The sequence below is a fragment of the Alligator sinensis genome, unplaced genomic scaffold, assembly GCF_000455745.1.
Source record: "Alligator sinensis unplaced genomic scaffold, ASM45574v1 scaffold595_1, whole genome shotgun sequence".
Classification (NCBI taxonomy): domain Eukaryota; kingdom Metazoa; phylum Chordata; order Crocodylia; family Alligatoridae; genus Alligator; species Alligator sinensis.
Window position 1 is genome coordinate 43,541 of NW_005843385.1, and position 18,717 is coordinate 62,257.

General features: G+C 53.6%; 1 pseudogene; it reads left to right on the top strand.

Annotated features, from left to right (window-relative positions):
- The first annotated feature begins 3,609 nt into the window (after nt 1-3,609).
- Nucleotides 3,610-7,141, top strand: LOC112548664 (annotated as a pseudogene).
- The last annotated feature ends 11,576 nt before the right edge of the window (nt 7,142-18,717 follow it).

Sequence of the window (18,717 nt, forward strand, 5' to 3'; positions counted from 1 at the left end):
ACGAACCTGTGCTGGTTTCCCCTCAGCATAATTTGTCCTGCCGGGCTCTCGCATATGTGAGCCTTGATAATTTTTTCAAAGACTTTGCCAAGGATGGAGGTGAGACTGACTGGCCTATAGTTGCCCGGGTCCTCCTTCCTCCCCTTCTTGAAAATGGGGACCACATTGGCCCTTTTCCAGTCCTCCGGGACTTGGCCCGTGCGCCACGAGCGTTCAAATATTCCCACCAGTGGGTGTGCAATGACGTCGGCCAGTGCCTTCAGCACCCTCGGATGGAGCTCATCCGGGCCCGCCGACTTAAAGGCATCCAGTTCCTCCAAGTGACTCTGCACCATCTCAGGGTCTACGCGTGGCAGTCTGCCACCCTGCTGCTGCCCCTCTACAACCCCAGTGAGAGACTTGTCGTGCCCCTTGCTTAAGACCACTGAGGCAAAGACCTCCTTGAGGAGTTCAGCCTTGTCCCCCCTGTCCGTCACCAATTGCTTCTGCCCATTTAGCAGGGGTCCTATTCCTCCCTGGGCCTTCCTTTTACTCCCTATATATCTAAAAAACCAATTTCTTGTTATCCTTTACTTGGGATGCCATCCTCAGCTCCATGGTAGCTTTGGCCCGTCTAACTGCCTCCCTACAAGCACGAGCAGAGGAGGTATATTCGTCTTTGGTGATCTCTCCCTGTTTTCACTTTTTATGTGCCCCCCTTTTGGCCTGTAGGCTGCCCTGGATTTCTCTGGTCAGCCAAGAAAGCCTCCTGGCCCCTTTCCCTCTTTTTCCTCTCGTAGACTTCAACACTACCTTTTCAAAATGTGGAGCCCAGACCTGCACACGGTAGTCTATAGGAGGCCGAACCATTGCTAAGTAGAGAGGCAGTATCACCTCTTGTGTCTTTCACCTAGGTGCTTCTATTGATACTTCCCAAACTGCAGTTCTCTAGGAGATTCAGGCTGAGTTGCTGCTGGTGCTGGAGCTCAGCGCAGTGATGCATAGGGTGGGGCTGCCACGGGCAGCAGCTTTGTTGGTTGAGGTTCTCTGTGGCCAGGAGTTGGCCTGAAAGTCCCCGTGGCTCTTGACTGCCTGGACAGAGGAATCCCTGAATTACTGGGTGGGTGAAAAAAAACCTTGTCATGTAGCAGCCAAAGGCAGGACATCTGTGAGAGACCAGACAGTTGGTTCCAGCCATCTCAGCTCCATAGTGGCTGATGGGAATGGCACATGGGGTCCAGCTGGGGCTGGAGCACTCCCCATCTTCCTTGTGCAGTAAAGTGGTTGGTGCCAGACCCTGGGAACCCTCAGGCTGAGTTCATGCTGAAACAGCTGTCCTACATCTCGGGTAATGTGGCAACATGGAGCTGGCCCTCAGTGGTCAAGAGCAAATGCACACAGTGGGGGATCAGGAGTCCACAGAGTCCCCATTGTGTCAGAGACTTTGAGACTGCTCAAGTTACGGAGCTCCCATGGGCTCTGGTGCCCAGCATCGTGGCCCCTGCTGCACCTGCAGCACCAGTGCTTAAGTCCCAGCAGCCTTTCTCTCTGCCCAACACCTGGGCTTCCACACTGACATCTCAACCTGTACCATGGTGCAGGGCTGCCCTGGTCTGTGCTCCACAACCAGGGCCCAGGCTCCCTCCACTGGGTAATGCCGGGGCCAACAGCAGTACACCTACACTGCACTGTAGTGTGGGTGGTTTGGAGGGCTGCACAGGCAGTCCAGGACACATGGGACCATGTCATGTCACCTGTGAAGGTGCTCAGTTGCCACGGTGGTGAGTATGCAGGAGGAGCCCAAAAGGCCTGGTTGGTGCCCTGATGTTTTGGGGCATCTGGCAGGAGCATAGACTGAAGAGGGAAGAAGAAATGGCTATGGGCAGGGGCCCAGTCCAAGCAGGGGTTGAAAATCTTCCCAGTTGAAGGGAGCAGGTGTGTAGTGGCTGAGGGGTTGGTTCAGCTCCAACTGTCACTGTTTCTTGCTGTTCTCATTTACTATCACTGCTCCCCAGGGCAAGCTCCCTGCCACTGGATAGACACACACAGTTCAAATGACAAACAACAAGCAGCTACCGGTCCTTTCCCAGAACAAGGAGAGTGCCCAGCCCAGATCTGCCACCACCTCTTTCCCCTCAACACATTTCATAGTTTCATAGTAGTTTCATAGATTCATAGGGTCAGAAGGGACCTAAGTAGATCATCAAGTCCAAACCCCTGCCATGAGCAGGAAAGAACACTGGGGTCAAATGACCCTGGGTAGGTGATTATCCAGCCTCCTTTTGAAGACCCCCAGGGTAGGAGTGAGCACCACTTCCCTTGGAAGTTGGTTCCAGATCCTAGATGCCCTGATTGTGAAGTAGCGCCTCCTAATATCTATCCTGAATCTACTCTGTCAACTTATGGCTGTTGTTCCTTGTTACTCCCCGTAGGGCTCAGGGGAACAGGGACTCTCCTATAGCCCGCTGGTCCCCCTTGGCCATTTTGTAGACGGACACCAGATCCCCTCTCAGCCTTCTCTTGTGGAGGCTGAACAGGTTCAGGTCCCATAGCCTCCACTTGTAGGGCCTGCCTTGCTGCCCCCTGATCATGTGAGTGGCCCTCCTCTGGACCCTCTCCATGCTGTCCACATCCCTCCTGAAGTGCGGCGCCCAGAACTGGATGCAGTACTCCAACTGCGGCCTGACCAGTGTAGCATAGAGGGGGAGGATCACCTCCTTGGACCTGCTCATGATGCATCTGTGGATGCGTGACAAGGTGCGGTTGGCCTTCCTGACTGCGTCCCCACATTGGCAGCCCATGTTCATCTTGGAATCAATGACTCCAAGATCCTTTTCTGCCTCCGTGCTGATGAGAAGGGAGTTCCCCAGCCTATAGGTATGCTGCTGGTTCTTCCTCGCCAGGTGCAGCACCTTGCACATGTCAGTGTTGAAACCCATCCTGTTCTCATCCGCCCACCCCTGTAACCTGTCCAGATCTAGTTGTTGCCTGTCCCTCTCCTCCAGTGTGCCCACTTCTCCCCACATCTTAGTGTCATCCAAGAATTTGAAAAAAGTGCTTTTCACCCTCTCAGCCAAGTCTGATGAAGATGTTGAACAGTGCAGGCCTGAGAACTGAGCCCTGGGGACCCCACTGTCCACATCCCTTCAGGTCAAAAAAGACCCGTCCACCACCACTCTCTGGGTGGTACTCTCACTCCAGCAACTCACAATCTCTCTGTAAACTCAATCTCCCAGCCCTGCGGAGACTGTCCTGCCTTGTACTCATGGGTGTCTAGTGCCTCTTGAGTCAGAGGGGGCATGTGCCCTGCCCTGACAGTAGTCAGTGACCAGGGGCGGAGTCCCCCGGTGGCCAATCCCACTGACCGGGGGGAGTCCCTTGCGGCCAATCGTGCTGGTGGCTCCACTCCCCGGCCAGTGCTCACAGGGGAGGCACTGGTGCTCCACTGATCCACCGGCTAAACAGGGAACGCAGCCTGACAGGGGGTGCACCCGCGCTCTCAGGGGGTGCACCCCCTATGCATCGCCCCTGCTTGGACTTCCATCTCCAGCCAAATGGCCTTGCTGTCCCTCCCCTGAGCTCTCTTGGGGAGCCTTTTAACTCCTGCAGAGCCAGGTAATTATTAGGGGCATGCGAAGCTTCAGTCACCAATTCGATTCAGAGAAGATTCAGTTCTATTCAAAGGCTGAATCAAAGGATCTGAATCGAATCAAGAGACCAAAAAAAAGAGACCTGGTCCTCCGGGACCAGGGTGCGGAGACTTATTGAGGGGTGGGTCTAAATTATGCCGAGGAGGCCCCTTAGGTCTGTGGACTAAGGGAGGCTTCCTAATCAGCCCCTGACTTGGGGAAGTGCCCCAAGTGCTTGCACTGGGTCTAGCACCCATTGGACGATCAGGCCTGTGTTCTCCAAGGTGCGCAGAGCCAGAAGTGAGTCCAGAGCCTTGGATGGTGGCAGCGGGAACCCCAGGCTAGCGGGTGTGCTCCAGGGAAGGGGTCGGCCGGACGGGAGGCACCCCAGGGAGGCACTCGGAGCCTGGACGGTGGGCAGCGCAGGGAGGTGGGCGGCTTCACGCAGGAGCGCCCCCTACTGGCCCACCACACAGATGAGAATCACCCCAGAGGGTCAGTTGTTGTCTGTCCTCTGTGTCTTGTCCCCAGGGGCTGTCATCAATGGTCCTCATCTCTCACTCACCACCCCCAACAGGCATCAGGACCAGTCTGACTGCCGCCCCCGAAGAGCTCTGGTATTGAGAGGGTGGGGAAATAACCCTTATGTGATGTTTGTTCCACAGGCCTCCCCCAGATCATCCCTGGCACACTGGTGATTTCACCCAGCAGCATCAGGCTCAGCTAGGCTTGCACATCCACCAAGTTCTGCCTGGGCACATGAAGCATATGGGCCAAGTGCCTGCCAGCCGAACCCCAGGCCAACCCCTCCTGGAGGCCAGAGAGCAGCAGCCAGCAGACATTGCAAGGCTGGAAGGGGGCATTTACCTGCAGTGCACTGCAGCCCTTCTATCTCTACAATGTCATCATCTCTGCAAGCTATAGGGCTGCCAAAGCCTCCAACAGCATTGTCCTCTACACAGAGCTGGTCAAGACAGGGGAGACAGGTAAGTGGTGGGGGGTGAATCAAAAGCTGTGAATGGGAACTGTGGGTTGTGTGCAGATCTGGAGGAGGGGGAGCAGCAGAGTGTGGGGATGCCACATCCTGGTGCCTGTCCCCATGTGCCTGCACGTTTCCCAGGGGTAGGGGCAGGGGCAGGGGCAGGGGCAGGGGCAAGGCAGTTCCTCTACTGCCATTGTTACCAGGAAGGAGTTGTATGAGCTCCCAACTCCTGCTCCCCCCACAGCTGTCATTTCCTTGGGGAAAGGGCAGGGTCCAGCCACAAACCCTTTAGCTGCCCCCAAAGTACTGAGCTGTGGGTGCTGGGCCTGGCCCCAGGGCCTGGGCAGTGACCTGCCGTTCCTTTGTTCTAGTGCCAGACCAGCCCCAGATAGAGCCAAGGGAGCCCAGCACCAGATCCCTGCAGTGGAAGCAGCTGCAGCCCTGCCACGGGGAGATCCTCGGGTACCAGGTACAGGAGCCCATAGACTTATTGCCCTGACCCACTACTTGTTGATCCCCTTCCTTCTACTCCATGTCTCTAGGGGGTTTTAAGCCTTCAGAGGCATGGGGGTTGGCTACCGCCCAGGCTGGGAATGGGGACAGGACTGTGCCAATGACCCTTCTATGATCATTTCTGGGTGATCCTAGCAGAGGGCAGAGTCCTTCTTTCCCTGCTGTGAGAGTTCCCAAAGGGCTGTATGGGGAAAAATCTCCAGAACCCCTAGAAGCCCCCATGGGGTCTCAGGCTCTCACCGTACAGACCTCTGAGATGGGGCAGGCCTGAGCCCTCCCAGTGCTGTACTGTTCCCTGCATTTGAACATCACATCCTGGAGACAGAAGGATAGCAGTTTCCTGGAGGGACAGGGGCTGTGGGTGAACCAGTCAGTAACTGAGTACAGGCTGCCCCCCCGGAAACCTGGGATCTGCTACATGGTGACACTCCAGGGCATCACAGCTGCTGGTCTTGGTGAGGCATCTTTATGGTCCTTTGAAGCAGAGACCTCAGGTAATGGCCTCTGCCCCAGGGGAGGTCCAATGGGGCCAGAAGCTGCTGGGAGGCCCATGTAACTGGCTGTGATGGCACCGTGGGACTGTGCACTGCAGGGAAGCCAAATTCCGGGTGGTCATTGACCACACTGTGGTATGTGACAATGGCTGTCATCGTGGCTGTGTCACTGGTGCTAGTCGTTGAAGCCCTGCTGCTGTGGATCTTGCTCTCCAGGTCAGTCCAGGGTGAATCTCAAGCCCACTATTCTGAGCCCTGGTGGCTGGTGGGAGTTGAGAAAGCAGCAGGGGTGGGGTGAAGGTGGGATGTGGCCCCAGGTGCTCCATGCGGTGCTGCTTCCAGGGCAGTGGTATCCAGACCCCCGGCCCACCCCGTGCACACAGGGCACTGTATGATCAGGTTCAGGCTCCAGGGTGACTATGACTCCTGTGATAGCCACACAACCCTTACCCAGCTCCAGGCCTAGGTGCCCTCCTTAGTACTTTCCTGACATGCCTTGATGTCATTGTTTGATTAGAGGAGATGCTGCCTAATAGGTCCTAGAGTGAGCTTCAGTTCCTTTAGTTGTCAGCTAATTCTACCAGGACACCTGTAGGCACCATAAAGCAGGGGTGGGCAATTATTTCAGCTGGGGGGCCAGCAGGTCCTGGAGGCCCAACACAGAACCTGCCAGAAGAGTCACAGCCGATGCTGACACCCACCCAGTGCAGCATAAGTTCCTGCCTGGGTCCACAGCTTAGCATCAGGGCTCCTGGCAAACTACAGCTTTGGATAGGTCCCAGAGGGAGGAACAGTAGGAGGGGGAGAGAAACAGAGAGAGGCTCCTGCGTGCCCAGTGCAGCAGAAGCTCCTGCCGGCATCCACAATGGATGCCACTCACAGGTTCTGAGTCGGGGCATCATACAGGAGTTTCCACCATGCCAAGAGGACTGCATCTCAGCTGTGGACTGTGACAGGAGACCATCCTCAGGCCAGTCTCATCATCAGCCCACCCACCTATCTCGGGCAGTCCTCCCACCTGACTCACCTGTCATGCCTTTGTTGGAATTAAATTGTTGTTTGTAGGCAGGAGGTTGCCCATTTATTGTTGTGATGCCAAGGGAATAATACATGGCTCCATACCATCCCTACACTGTGTCCCATGCCTTGCAAATGGCATTCAAAAATCATGTTCCCATTCCCATAAGTTGCAGCCGGTGCCAGGCCTCAGTGAGCAGCATGGGGCAAGAGCACTATGCAGGTAGGAGCCTGATCTCCCCCCTACACATACAACCCCCTGGCTGGGGCCAGCTCCCAGGGGCTGTGGTCTGAGAGGGTCATTAGGGAGATGTCGGCTGGTGGGGAAGGCAGTATGGACCAAGGTCTCCATGGAGCCCAGGCCAGGACAGTGACTCTTCCAGGACACTGATACTTTCCTGCTTCCCCCCACCACAGAGCTGCAGCCCCGGGACCCATCAGACATCTACTGCCAGATCCAGAGCCCCCTGCCAGCAGTGCCCAAAGCTGCCAGAAAGGTTGTCCCTGCTTTGGCCATGAATGCCTGAGCCACAGCCCATCTGGCCACACACGGTGAGCCTCTCTACTCTGCAGGCCAAGGTAGCAGAGTGGCAGGCAGCTTCCCAGGCATCAGAGGATGATCAGAAGCCTCTGGACCATCTGTGGGACTTGGGGGTGCTTTAAGCTGGGCCCATCTGTTCTGCATGCCTGAAGTCCCCCACCCTGTGCTGTTTTTCCCCTGCCATACAGTCCAGACAACCTCAGCCTCATTCAGCCACAGAACACACTCTAGTCCTTATCCTCCATCCACTCAACAGAATATCAAGATTTGGGGTGTCCCTAGTCACCCGCTTTCTCCCAGGAGAAATGTAAACTGAGAATACAAGCAGCAGTCCTGGTTCAAAGGAGTGGCCAGAATGGGGCTCACTGCGCACCATGGATCTGGGCTTCAGGTAGAAAGGAAAACAGCAGAAAGTGCCTGGGGGACTTACCTTGCTTCCTATGCAGGTCCCAGCTTCTGTTCCCTTGAGGCAGCTTGCTGAGTCCTCTTGCTGCAGTCTGGACTCTGGGCCTCACTCCTCTCAGAGAAGGGTCTAACCCTGGGAACTTCCACAGCCAGACTGCCTGCCCTGGCCTGAGGTTTGGGCTTATATAGGGCTCCCTAGGTCACATGACCCAGATACTTCCTCCCCTTAGGTCATATGACCCCACTAGTTCCGCTCCTTGGGCAACAGGCTCTTTCTGCCCCTGGCTCACAGGACGCTCGAGTGTGCCAGGCTGCAGCCCCTCCACCTCTACCTCCAGAACCTCCTCCTGAGGTTCTGAATGAACCTCACCCCCACCTTTTTATTTTTGGGCAACCTATCCATGGCCCCACCAAGTCCCCGGACCTCCTGGTCAGCCTCCTCCTGGCCCTGGCCAAGTGGACCCTGTGCATAATCAGGAAGGAGGATCTGGCTGGGAAGGTGCCTGGGGGCTGCAGGGGGGCATTCCTTTCACTCGTCCACGCACGTCCTGGGTAAAGCACCAATGGGAAGTGTGCATTGGCTCCTTGGATGCCTTTGAGGACCAGTGGGTGCGACCCAGGGGCTCTGCTCAGTGTCCCCCTCTGGAGTACTCATTTTCACATTTTGACCCTTTAACACCCACGTCACTCTTATCCTGCTTTTTCCTTGATTGTCCCTCTCCCCCCCAAAAATAGTTTTATCTTTCACGTTTTGGCCCCACACTGCAGAGGCTATTAATTAGATGGGTGGGCCTTAAGGCCCATGTTAACGGGAAGATACAGACAGGCTTTTTCTGCACCTGGATCTGGCACCCATCTTGCTTCCAGTTTCCCTGCCTATGAGATAATCCCTAATGTGACTGCCTGGCACAGGCAGGAGAGACACAGAGATTAAATGGAAGGAAGTGAGAAGTGGGGGAACCAGAACCACCTAACCAGGTAACCAAAGGAAGGGACCTCTATCAGGGACAGGAGACATTGGAGGACACACAAAATGGAAGAGATGCAAAGGTGGAGGGAGGGGGTGAAGGAGAGGAATGGGGTCATGTACCACTGGATCCTTTTCCCATTCTCATACCAGGGTAGGGGTCCCCTTATACCTGTGACAGGTTCCAGTGTGATCCCTGGTGCTGTGTCAGGTTTGGTGTTAGTCTTGTGTAGAATTTATATGATGGATTGGCTGGGCTGCTTTGGACAGGGCTGATTTGGACAGGGCCACCCCCCAGGCAGGGGTTGGACTACATGTGACCTCTGCAGCTCCCTTCCAGCCCCACTGCCCTAGGACTCTGACTCTTCCCATCCTGAAAACAGACCATGTAGACTCACTCTTAGCTTTCTCTCTTTTACCGATTTCTTATCCACCAACCCCCACCTGCTTATTGACACCCTCAGAGAACACAGGTGGTTTGGCGAGGTATGATTAACCCTTTGACAAAGCTGTGTTGATTCCTTCCCACCAAGTGATGTTCATTCATGTGCTGAACAGTTCTTTTTTATTATCTCGCCCCCAGTTTTCCAGGACCAGAACTTAGGGTCATCAGCCCATGGTTCCTTGCATCCCCTCTAGACCCTCTTTTAAAATTTGGGAGCCATGTTGGCAACCCTCTGGACCTCTGGTATCATGGATGTTTTTAGTGCTGGTTGCATGCTGAAGTCAGGAGTTCAGCAATCCCTGATCTGAGCTCCTCCAGGGCACTGGGGTGAATGACATCAGGTCCTGGTAATTTCATGCTGTTTAGTGTTAACCTGCTACCACTGTATGGGTACAACAACCTCCCTGTGGGGCTTATCAGGACAATGACATTGGTATACAAAATTGGATTATGGGGTCTGTGTCTCTTATCTGCATATCCCGTATTGGTACGCATGGGCAAGAGGGTGACAGGCTCTTTTGTGCTTGTTTTCCCTGTGATAACATAAAAGGATCTCAGGACTTTGACACTTTAGGACCACAACAGGAGATGGAAAAGTGAAATGGCAGAAACAGCATGCCGTGGACTGAACCAAGAATCTGGAGTCACCCACCCTGCACAGAAACATTTACTCAAGCTGCAGCAGTCCTTTGATCCTGGAGCAGCCTCACCTGTCATCTTTGGAGTGGCGGACAAGACAGCCATGACCCAAACTGGAGTTGTCTAGGGGATGGTATTGCATCTCACCATCCACCCAGAAAGGGATGAGTGCTTGATTGCTGAGAGGTTCATAACTCTGTCAGCCCGTCTCCCTTTCCCTCATTAGAGCTGGTGTTGCTTGCACGCAGGGAAATGTGTTCACACTAGAAGACCCAGGCAGACGTGATTTTCCCAGGTTGTGGGTAGGGGTTCAAGCCAAGATAAGCCATTTATGTAGAGCCCCGCAGGTGAAATCGGCCCTTGTTGCTGCCATCTGGCACCTGGCAGAAGTTTGAATTGAGTTTCTCCATCTCCTCTATGACCTCCTCTATTGAAGTCTCAATTGGGGTCGGCTCCACTGACCGGTCCCTACAGAGGATTGGGTCTGGGGAGTGAATCTCCCTGATGTCTCCCCCAGTGAAAAGCCATGCAGAGAATGACTTTAGGTTCAAGCAATGGCCCTGTCATGCTTTCACACCCCTTGGGCACCCTGACCATCCACAGGTCCCAATGACTCCCTGGAAGGTCTTCAGCTTCTCATGGACTTCAGGAAGTGCTTCCTGTTGCCTTTTGTGCCTTTCCCACTTTGCTCCTCCACTTCTTTCTGGCCTTGATTGGCCAGAGTTTGTATCTTTTCTCATTTTCCTCCCTAGGTTTGACTTCCATTGTCTGCAAGAAACTGCCTTTGCTCCGCTCTCCTCCTCATTCTTTCTGATTTGCAGTTTGGTCTGAGCCTCCAGTTAGCTGTTCTGAAGCAGTTCCCATGCTGTTGGATGGACTTCTCCTGTGTCTGACCTTTTCTCTCTTGTCTGACCATCTCCTCCCTGTGGTGCAGTCTCCCTTCTTCAAGGTAATGGTGGCTGGGGCAGGATTTCTTCTTGTCTTCCTTCCCATGTGGGCATCAAACCCAACTGCACTGTGGTCTCTCCAGCTGAGTGGCTCAGGGACAGTCACTCTGGGCATTTATACACATACCTTTCTGTCCTGTGACACACTGATTAATCAAGTCTGCTCCACACATGAGCTGATGCACACTGCACTGCACCGTGTACAATTGTGTAAGCTGTAAAATGCATGTCAGCACACAGAAAATGGCAGTGGTGCGCTTTTGAACTAAAGCACTTCCAAGATGTTTTAGTTCAAAAGCATACCACCAACATTTTCTTTGTGCTTAGACGCATTTCACCGCTTATACAACTGCATGCATCTCAGCGCCGGGCACTTTTCAAAGCACCTGGTGCTGCAGTGCTTCAACATGTAAAAAAGCCCTCTTTGCCCCAAATCCTGTGCAGAATTTAGGGCTGGGTCAGGAAGAGCCCTTCCTCTTGCAGGCTGCATCACTGTCTACCCCAGGGAGAAGTCTCTTATAACACCAGGAAATGTGGTCTCTGCACTCTGTGCCCAAGGCTTCTGCACCGATGGTCCAGCACCACGGTAGCTCTCAGTGCAGTCTGTCTCTAGCTAAGGCCTGCTGAGTTTAACCCCACAGCCCCCAGGCCTGTCTTGGTGGTGCCACTACCAGCCTGCCAGCCTCCATCTGCAGTGCATCTGGGTTCCCTTCCTGAGAGCAGTCCTTGCCCTCTGCCTCTGTTCAACATCACCGTGGTGCCTTATGCACAGGTATTTGCTTTGCAAGGATCTTCCTGCATGCAGGTCCCACCATCCAGAGCACCTGCAGCTCTCCCAGTATTGAAGCCAATGAATCTGAAGTGTGACACATGCATCATGTCCTACGTGTCTCAGGAAGGAGTTTGGTTATCAGCTCACATGGTGAACAGCTCTGGACCCAGACCAGGTGTGAGAAGCATGTGGGTGTCTTGTTTGTTTGGATGGTCACTGGTGTGTGTGGGATTTTTTTTGGTGGGTTTTGTTCTGGTGGATTTCAGAGGGGTTGGGAGTGGCCAGAGAATTGCACTCTGCCCTCTGGAGGGATCCCTTTTCAGAGAGCTCTTGTTCTTTCTAGATGTTGGAGATGGGGGTGGAGGAGATATAATCCAGGGAGCTGGAGTGTGCACATGCCTGTGGGTGTGCTGGCCAGCCTCAGCCTGCTGGGGCCCGTGGTGCTTGCTGGTGTGACGCCCAGAGAAGGGAGACAACATGGAGGGAGTCTGCCACGTGGGAATGCAGCACAGAAGCCTGGAGTCGAGGTGCAGACGCAGCCTGCTGAGGGTAGCAGAGACTCAGAGATCTCTGGGGACATGGGGAGCTTGCGACAGGCGCATTGGGGATTCCCACCTGCTGCTGGGACCAGCCGGGGCCTGAGAAGCAAGCCCTGGCTGGGGGTGAGAGGGAGGTGTCCAGCAGTAGGATATGTTAAACTTTGACTTTATGGTCTCTCTTCCTCAGTTCACTGTTCATGGCTTTTTCCTGATTAATCCGGTTGGGTGTTTTTATCCTTCAATTCAGTTGTTCTGGAATCAGTATCTCACCTCATGAGGAGTTTGTACCCTCTCAGCCATGGCCAGCTTAGGCTCCCATCACACCAAGAGACTGGACACCCTCAGGTCCCTAATGGCCAAGCACCCTAGAGGGAAATAAGAGTAGCTCTGGCAACCCCAGGGGTTCTCATCTCCAATGAGGAAGCTTCTTCCACCACATGCCACATTTATGCATCTGTTTCCTCCCTCTACTTACTTCTTGCTCCTTCTGAGCTCCTGCAGAAGTCCTGAGAAAGGCTCAGAGGCAGCATGGGGCTGAGGTCTCCCCTGGGACTTTGCAGTGACATGGCCCTGTGGGTGCCAGCTCTGGCCATTTTCCTGGCTTTTTCACCCCTCCTGTGTGCTCAGGAACTACCACCATCGAGTCCTAGCAGCCAGGAAGGAGCCAAGAGTCCAGGTAGGACCTGACTCAGGTTTGCTGTTTCCCCTGGGATGTGTGTGCTGGGCTTTCCCCACTGGTCTCAGTGCAGCAGCCCAAGGAGAGGGCTGAACTCCATGCCTATGTCAGAGCCTGGGGGATTCAGGCACCAGGCAGAGAGCCAGAGGAATGCAGGAGGCTGGGCTCCCTGCTGTAGCCACAGGACGGCCAGGACCATGTGTGTTTCTGGGGACCAGAATGCACAGGCACACCCAGGGCAAGCCCCATGAGCTTCTGCAGCTCAGCATCACCCCAACTGCAGACAGCCCAGTGGCACATCCCTGCTATTTGCTGGCAGCAGCGGGTACAGCTCCGAGCCAGCAGCTCAGCCTGCAGCTGCCCTCAGCTGGGTCAAGGGCAAAGCCTCCTTTGTCACAGGCTCTCGACTCCCTGTGCTAGCAGTCCCAGGGCAGCACAGGGCTAGGAGGACTGTCCGGAGCAAGCCTCCACCCAGCACCAGACTCCTGAACTCCTACATCAGCCCAGGCTTGGGTCAGCCCAGCCTTTTCTCTGGTTCTTGGTACTGAAAGCACAGGTATAAACCATCCCAATATGCAGGAAGAATAGTAAATGTTGCAAGCAACCAGCTTCGCTTAGCAGAAAACTCTTTAGTAAGTTCCAATGCAAAACGGAAGCTTACAAGAAGTGGAAACTTGGACAAACAACTAGGGAGGAGTATAAGAGCATTGCTTGGGCATGCAGGTGTGAAGTCAGGAAGCCCAAAGTGCAATTGGAGGTGCAGCCAGCAAGGGACATGAAGGGTAACAAAAAGGATTTCTACAAGTATGTCAGCAACAAGAGGAAGGTCAGGGTAACTGTGGGTCTTACTGAATGGGGAGGCAACCTAGTGACAGGATGAGGAAAAGACTGAAGTGCTCAATGCCTTTTCAACCTTGATCTTCACAGGCAAGGTCAGCTCCCAGACTACTGCACCGGGCAACACAGTTTGGGGAGGAGGTAAGCAGCCAACCGTGGTGAAAGAACAACTTAAGGACCACAGGCACCCTCTGCTTAACACTGTTTTGCTTAGTGCTATTTCGCTATAATGCTCATGTTGCATTCATATGTGATCCCACTTAGCGTTCAGCAAATTTCACTGTAACGCTCAGGTTGCCATCTTGGTTCATGAGAAACTTTCAGTTTCACTTAACACTATTTCTGCTTAATGCTCAGTTTTTTTGGGGAACCAGTTAAGAACACTAAGTGGGGGTTGCCTGTATTTAGAGAACCTGGATGTGTACAAGTTCATGGGGCTGAATGAAATGCAATAGAAAGTGCTGAGGGAGTTGGCCACTGTGATTGCAGAGCTGCTGGACTTCATCTTTGAAAACTTGTGGTGATCGGGAAAGGTCCTAGATGATTGGGAAAAGGCAAACCTAGCGCCCATATTTAACAAAGGTAAAGAGCAGGATCCAGGGAATGACAGGCCAGACAGCCTCACCTCAGTTCCTGGAAAAATAATGAAGCAGATCCTCAAAGAATCCATTTCTAAGCACTTGATAGAGAAAAATGTGATTAGGAACAGTCAGCATGAATTCACCAACGGCAAGTCATGCCTGACCAATGATTGCCTTCTATGATGAGGTGACTGGGTTGGCGGATGCGGGGAAGCAGTGGACATAATATACCTGGACTTTAGCAAGGCTTTTGATACGGTCTCCCACAGCATTCTTCCAAGCAAGCTAAGGAAGTAAGGGTTGGATGAATGATGGACTGCCAAGTGGATAGAAAACTGGCTGGATTGGAGATCTCATTGGGTAGTGATCAATGGCTCAAGGTCTAGTTGGCAGCCGATATCAAATGGAGTACCCCAGGGGTTGGTCCTGGAGCCAGTTTTCTTCAATGTCTTCATCAACAACCTGGAAGATGGGATGGAGTGCACTCTCAGCAAGTTTGCAGATGACACCAAGCTGGGGTGGGATGGGAGGGGGTAACAGTTATGCTGGAGGGTAGGTATGGGATTCAGAGTGACCGAGACAAATTGGAGGATTTGGCCAAAAGAAATCTCAGAAGCTTTGACAAGAATAAGTGCAAATTCCTGCACTTAGGACAGAACAATCCCATGTACCATTATAGGCTCAGGGGTGATTCACTTGGTAGCAGCTCTGCAGAAAAGGACCTGGGGGATGACAGTGCTCAATAAGCTAGATATGAATGAACAGTGTGCCCTTGTTGCCAAGAAGGCTAACAGCATCCTGGGCTGCATTAGTAGGAGCTTTTTCCAAAAATCGAGGGCAGTGATTCTTCCTCTCTATTCAGCACTGGGGAGGCCACATCTGGAGTCCTGTGTCCAGTTGTGGGGCCCCCACTGCAGAAAGGATGTGGAGAGCAATGGAAATGGTTGTGAGGCTGTGGCACATGACCTGTGAGGAGAGGCCAAGGGAACTGGGCTGATTGAATCTGCAGAAGAGAAGACTGAGGGGGATTTGATAGCAGCCGTCACCTCCCTGCAGGGGGGCTGCAAAGAGGATGGAGCTGGGCTGTGCTCAGTGGGGGCAGATGACAGAGCAAGGAGCAAAGGGTTAAAGTTCCAGTAAGGGAGGTTTAAGTTGGATATTAGGAAAAAACTCTCACTAGGTGGGTGGTGAAGCACTGAAACAGGCTATGCAGAGAGGTGGTACAGTCTCCATCCTTGGAGGTTTTTAAGGCCCAGCTAAATAAAGCCTTGTCTGGGATGATGTAGTTAGGGCTGGTCCTGCTTTGAGCAGGTGATTGGTTTTGATGTGACCTCCTGAGGTCCCTTCCAACCCTCATTTTTTATACTTCTATAATTCCCCAAGACCTAAAGGGGAAGTTATTCCCAGCTTCTCTGGGCATTGGGGGACAGGACAGACCCTGCTCCGTGGGGCCAGGTTTGGGACCAGAATGGCCATGGCTTGCCCTCAGAAGCCCTGTGCATCCTGGAGGGTGTAGTGGGCCAGCAGTGGGCACTTCTGCACTGAGCCACCTACCTCACAATACCCAACCCCAAACCAAGCTCCGACTACCTCACCTGGAGCGCCTCACATCTGGCCAGCCCCCTTCCTGGAGCACGCTTGCCAGCTTGAGGTAACCGCTGCCACCATCCAGGGGTCTGGACCGTCCCTGGGCCCTGTGTCCCCTGGGGTACCCAGGCCTTGTAGACATTGAGGGTTCTTGACCGACTGCAATAACTTGGGGTGCTCTCTTAAGCCTGAACCACAGTAAGTAGCCTCCCTTAGTCAGCCGAGCATAGAGAGCATAAAGGCTTGCCCAGTCCTTCTCCCAGCAAGTACCACCAAGCTTGTTATAGTAGAGAGATTTATTGGTTAAAGACAGTAGGTTTGGGGAAGGATACAGGTCAAAGAAATATCAAACAATAACCCAGAAAAAACAGTATGGCTTAGTAACCTTTTGTTACACTTCTTCATTACAGTAAGCTATATTTCTAGATCAGTTTTAGGTATGTTACTCACAAGTATCATCCAGAGACTGAATGAGCTTCCTCTCAAGTCAGGCAGCGCATTGTGTGTCAGTGAGTTTCAAGATACCTGTCCTCCCCAAACCCACCCTCCCCCAAGATGGAGGGTCCCTTAAATAACCTTTCTGACCTCCCCTTCTTGATCCAGTGAAAGGCAGGTGTTGTTTGATGTCAACCAATAAATTAAAAAAGCATCGTGGTCACCTAAGGGTGTAACATGGCTCATGCCCCTGCCCCAGTGCCATGAGGTCCGTGCTTAAAACAATAGAGGCCAGGCTCACTCCCCCTGTTCCTGCGTTAAGGCATGTAGCTATAACCCGGGGTAACCAGATTGACAGACAGGTGAGGAAACAATGACAAGGGGAAAAAAACAAATAGAAGAGACTGGGAAGAGACTGGGATGCAATTCTTCCACAGGGCGCCTGCGGACGAATGTTCCTCGGCTTTTTATTGGCTCTCTCCAGTGCATGGGACACCCCTCGCCGCAGCAGGTTCTTGTCGGACTTCATCTCCGGCTGCCCCTAGGGCAGGTTTGGGGCTCTCGGTGTCTCTTGGCTGTGGGCCTGGGTGCTATCCTGCTGGGCTGCTATGTCTTGTTAGGAAGAGGGCAGACAAGGATGTGTCTGGGTGGTTTGGATGGGGCAGATCCTACCTGGAGCAAGGGCTGGATGGGATGTGACCTTTGGAGGTCCCTGCCAGCCTGGCTGCTCTCCCATTCTCTGCTTCTCCAGCACAGCCCCTGTTTCTGCCTCTGTTCAGCCTATTCAATTTTCACTTCTCATTTTTGCCATATGCTTCCCATGGGGGCTGTTAAAGCCCCATTTCTATTTCAAGCTGGTTATTGCATATAACAGGGAACCCAGACCCTGTTGCTGGCGAGTAAGGGAAAGGGAGAAGAGGGAACTGTGGTGGGGGAGCAGGAGACTCCTGCTCCTTTAATAAGATGCAGCAGGCTCAGCTGGCTGTGGCTGCAGGATGGCAGGCTGGCCCTTGATCAACAGGGAAAACCCTGTACAGAGATCAGAGCTAAGATGGCCAAAATGAGGCATGGTGTCCAGCCATATAAACCCAAGGCATGAGACAGAGAGCTGCAGAGGAGCTCCAGGCTGATACCTGGACTCCCTGCATGCAAGGCAGGATGAATATGGATGATTTTCAGGGGAACAGGACTGAGAATGGGGGTGGGGGGGAGCTGAGGGATCCAGCCCAGAAGCTAAAGCCAGGACTCACACCTAGATAGGAAGTTGGCATTGTAGCCAGAGGGCATACATGTGAGTTAGAGGTTTATGCTGGTGGTTTATGGAAGGGACTGAAGAGTGCTTTGGAGGTCCCATTAGTGCCTGAGGGGCATGTGAGCAACTTGAGACCTGCCTGGCTCAAGGTGTACCTTGGGGCCAGAGAGCCCGGATCCCACAGGAGGGCAGAGCATAGGGCCAGAGGGTTCAGAGCCTGAGACAGGCCAGCAAGAGCACCCAGAGCATGGTCTGGGGGCCCAGACAGACCCAAACCAGGCTTAGCAGCCAGAGCAGGGTGGGGACAGGACCAGGGACCCAGGATTAAAGTGACCTAGATGAGCTGGTCCCAGAAGCCAGGTCCAGTACAGTTGGCCCAGCCTAGAAGGCCCAGCTAGAGGAAATGGGTGGAAGCTGAGAAGACCAAAGTCCCAGCAAAAAAATTCCTGGGTTTCTTCATAGCCCTGGCTGGTCAGTCAGGTGACCTCGGCAGCCAAAATTCCAGACGGAGGGGAGAACTGCTCCCGTTGCCTCAGTTTCCTGCCACTGAAGGTCATGTGACTAGTTCCCTTACCTGAAAGATGACATCATTTGGAAGCACCGGGCAGCAGCCAATGGGGCTGCTTCCGGTGGGAACTTAGTGATGAGGTCATGACAGGGGTATAAATGGTCCCCATGAAGAAGGGGAAAGAGAGACATTTGGGGGCCAGCCAGGTGGAGTTACATGCAGTACCTAGAACATCTGCAACTCTTTCTCCCTCTCAGGATGCTGAGGCTGCTGAAGTGAGTAAACCACTTGTAACTTATCTAGAAATCTAGCTAACTGTACTATAGAAGTGTTTCAAACAGCTACTATGCTGGCACTGTTTGCTCTGGGTTATTCTTTGATACTTCTCTATCCTGTACACCTCCCCAAACCTACCCTTTTTAAGCAATAAAGCTCTCCACTGTACCAAGCGTGACGGACCCATTGGGAGAGGGGATTGAGTCATGCCTTTAAGCTCCCTATGCTCAGCTGACCAAGGGAGGCTACTTTTTGGGCTTCACACTAAAGGAAGAACCCAAAATTCTTGCAGTAGGTCAATCACCCTTAAGGGCTACAAGGCCTTTGTACCACAGGGGGTACAGGGCCCAGAACAGTCCAGACTCCTGGGTAGAGGCAATGGTTACCCCAGACTTGTGGGTGTGGTCCAGGAAGGGGGCCAGCCGGACAAGAGGTGCCCCATGGCAGGAACTTGGAGCTTAGTAGGTGGCCAGGTGCAGGGAGGTGGGTGACTCAGTGCAGGAGCACCCCATACTGGTCCACCACAATGGCAACCCCAGGCACCTTGCCTGTTGCACTGGTGCATTGGCCGGGAAGCAGGCCCTGCAGAGAGTGACTGTGGCGGGCCAGTAGGGGGCGCTCCTGCGTTGAGCCGCCCACCTCCCTGCGCCGACCACCTTCCAGGCTCCGAGTGCCTCCCTTGGGGTGCCTCCCGTC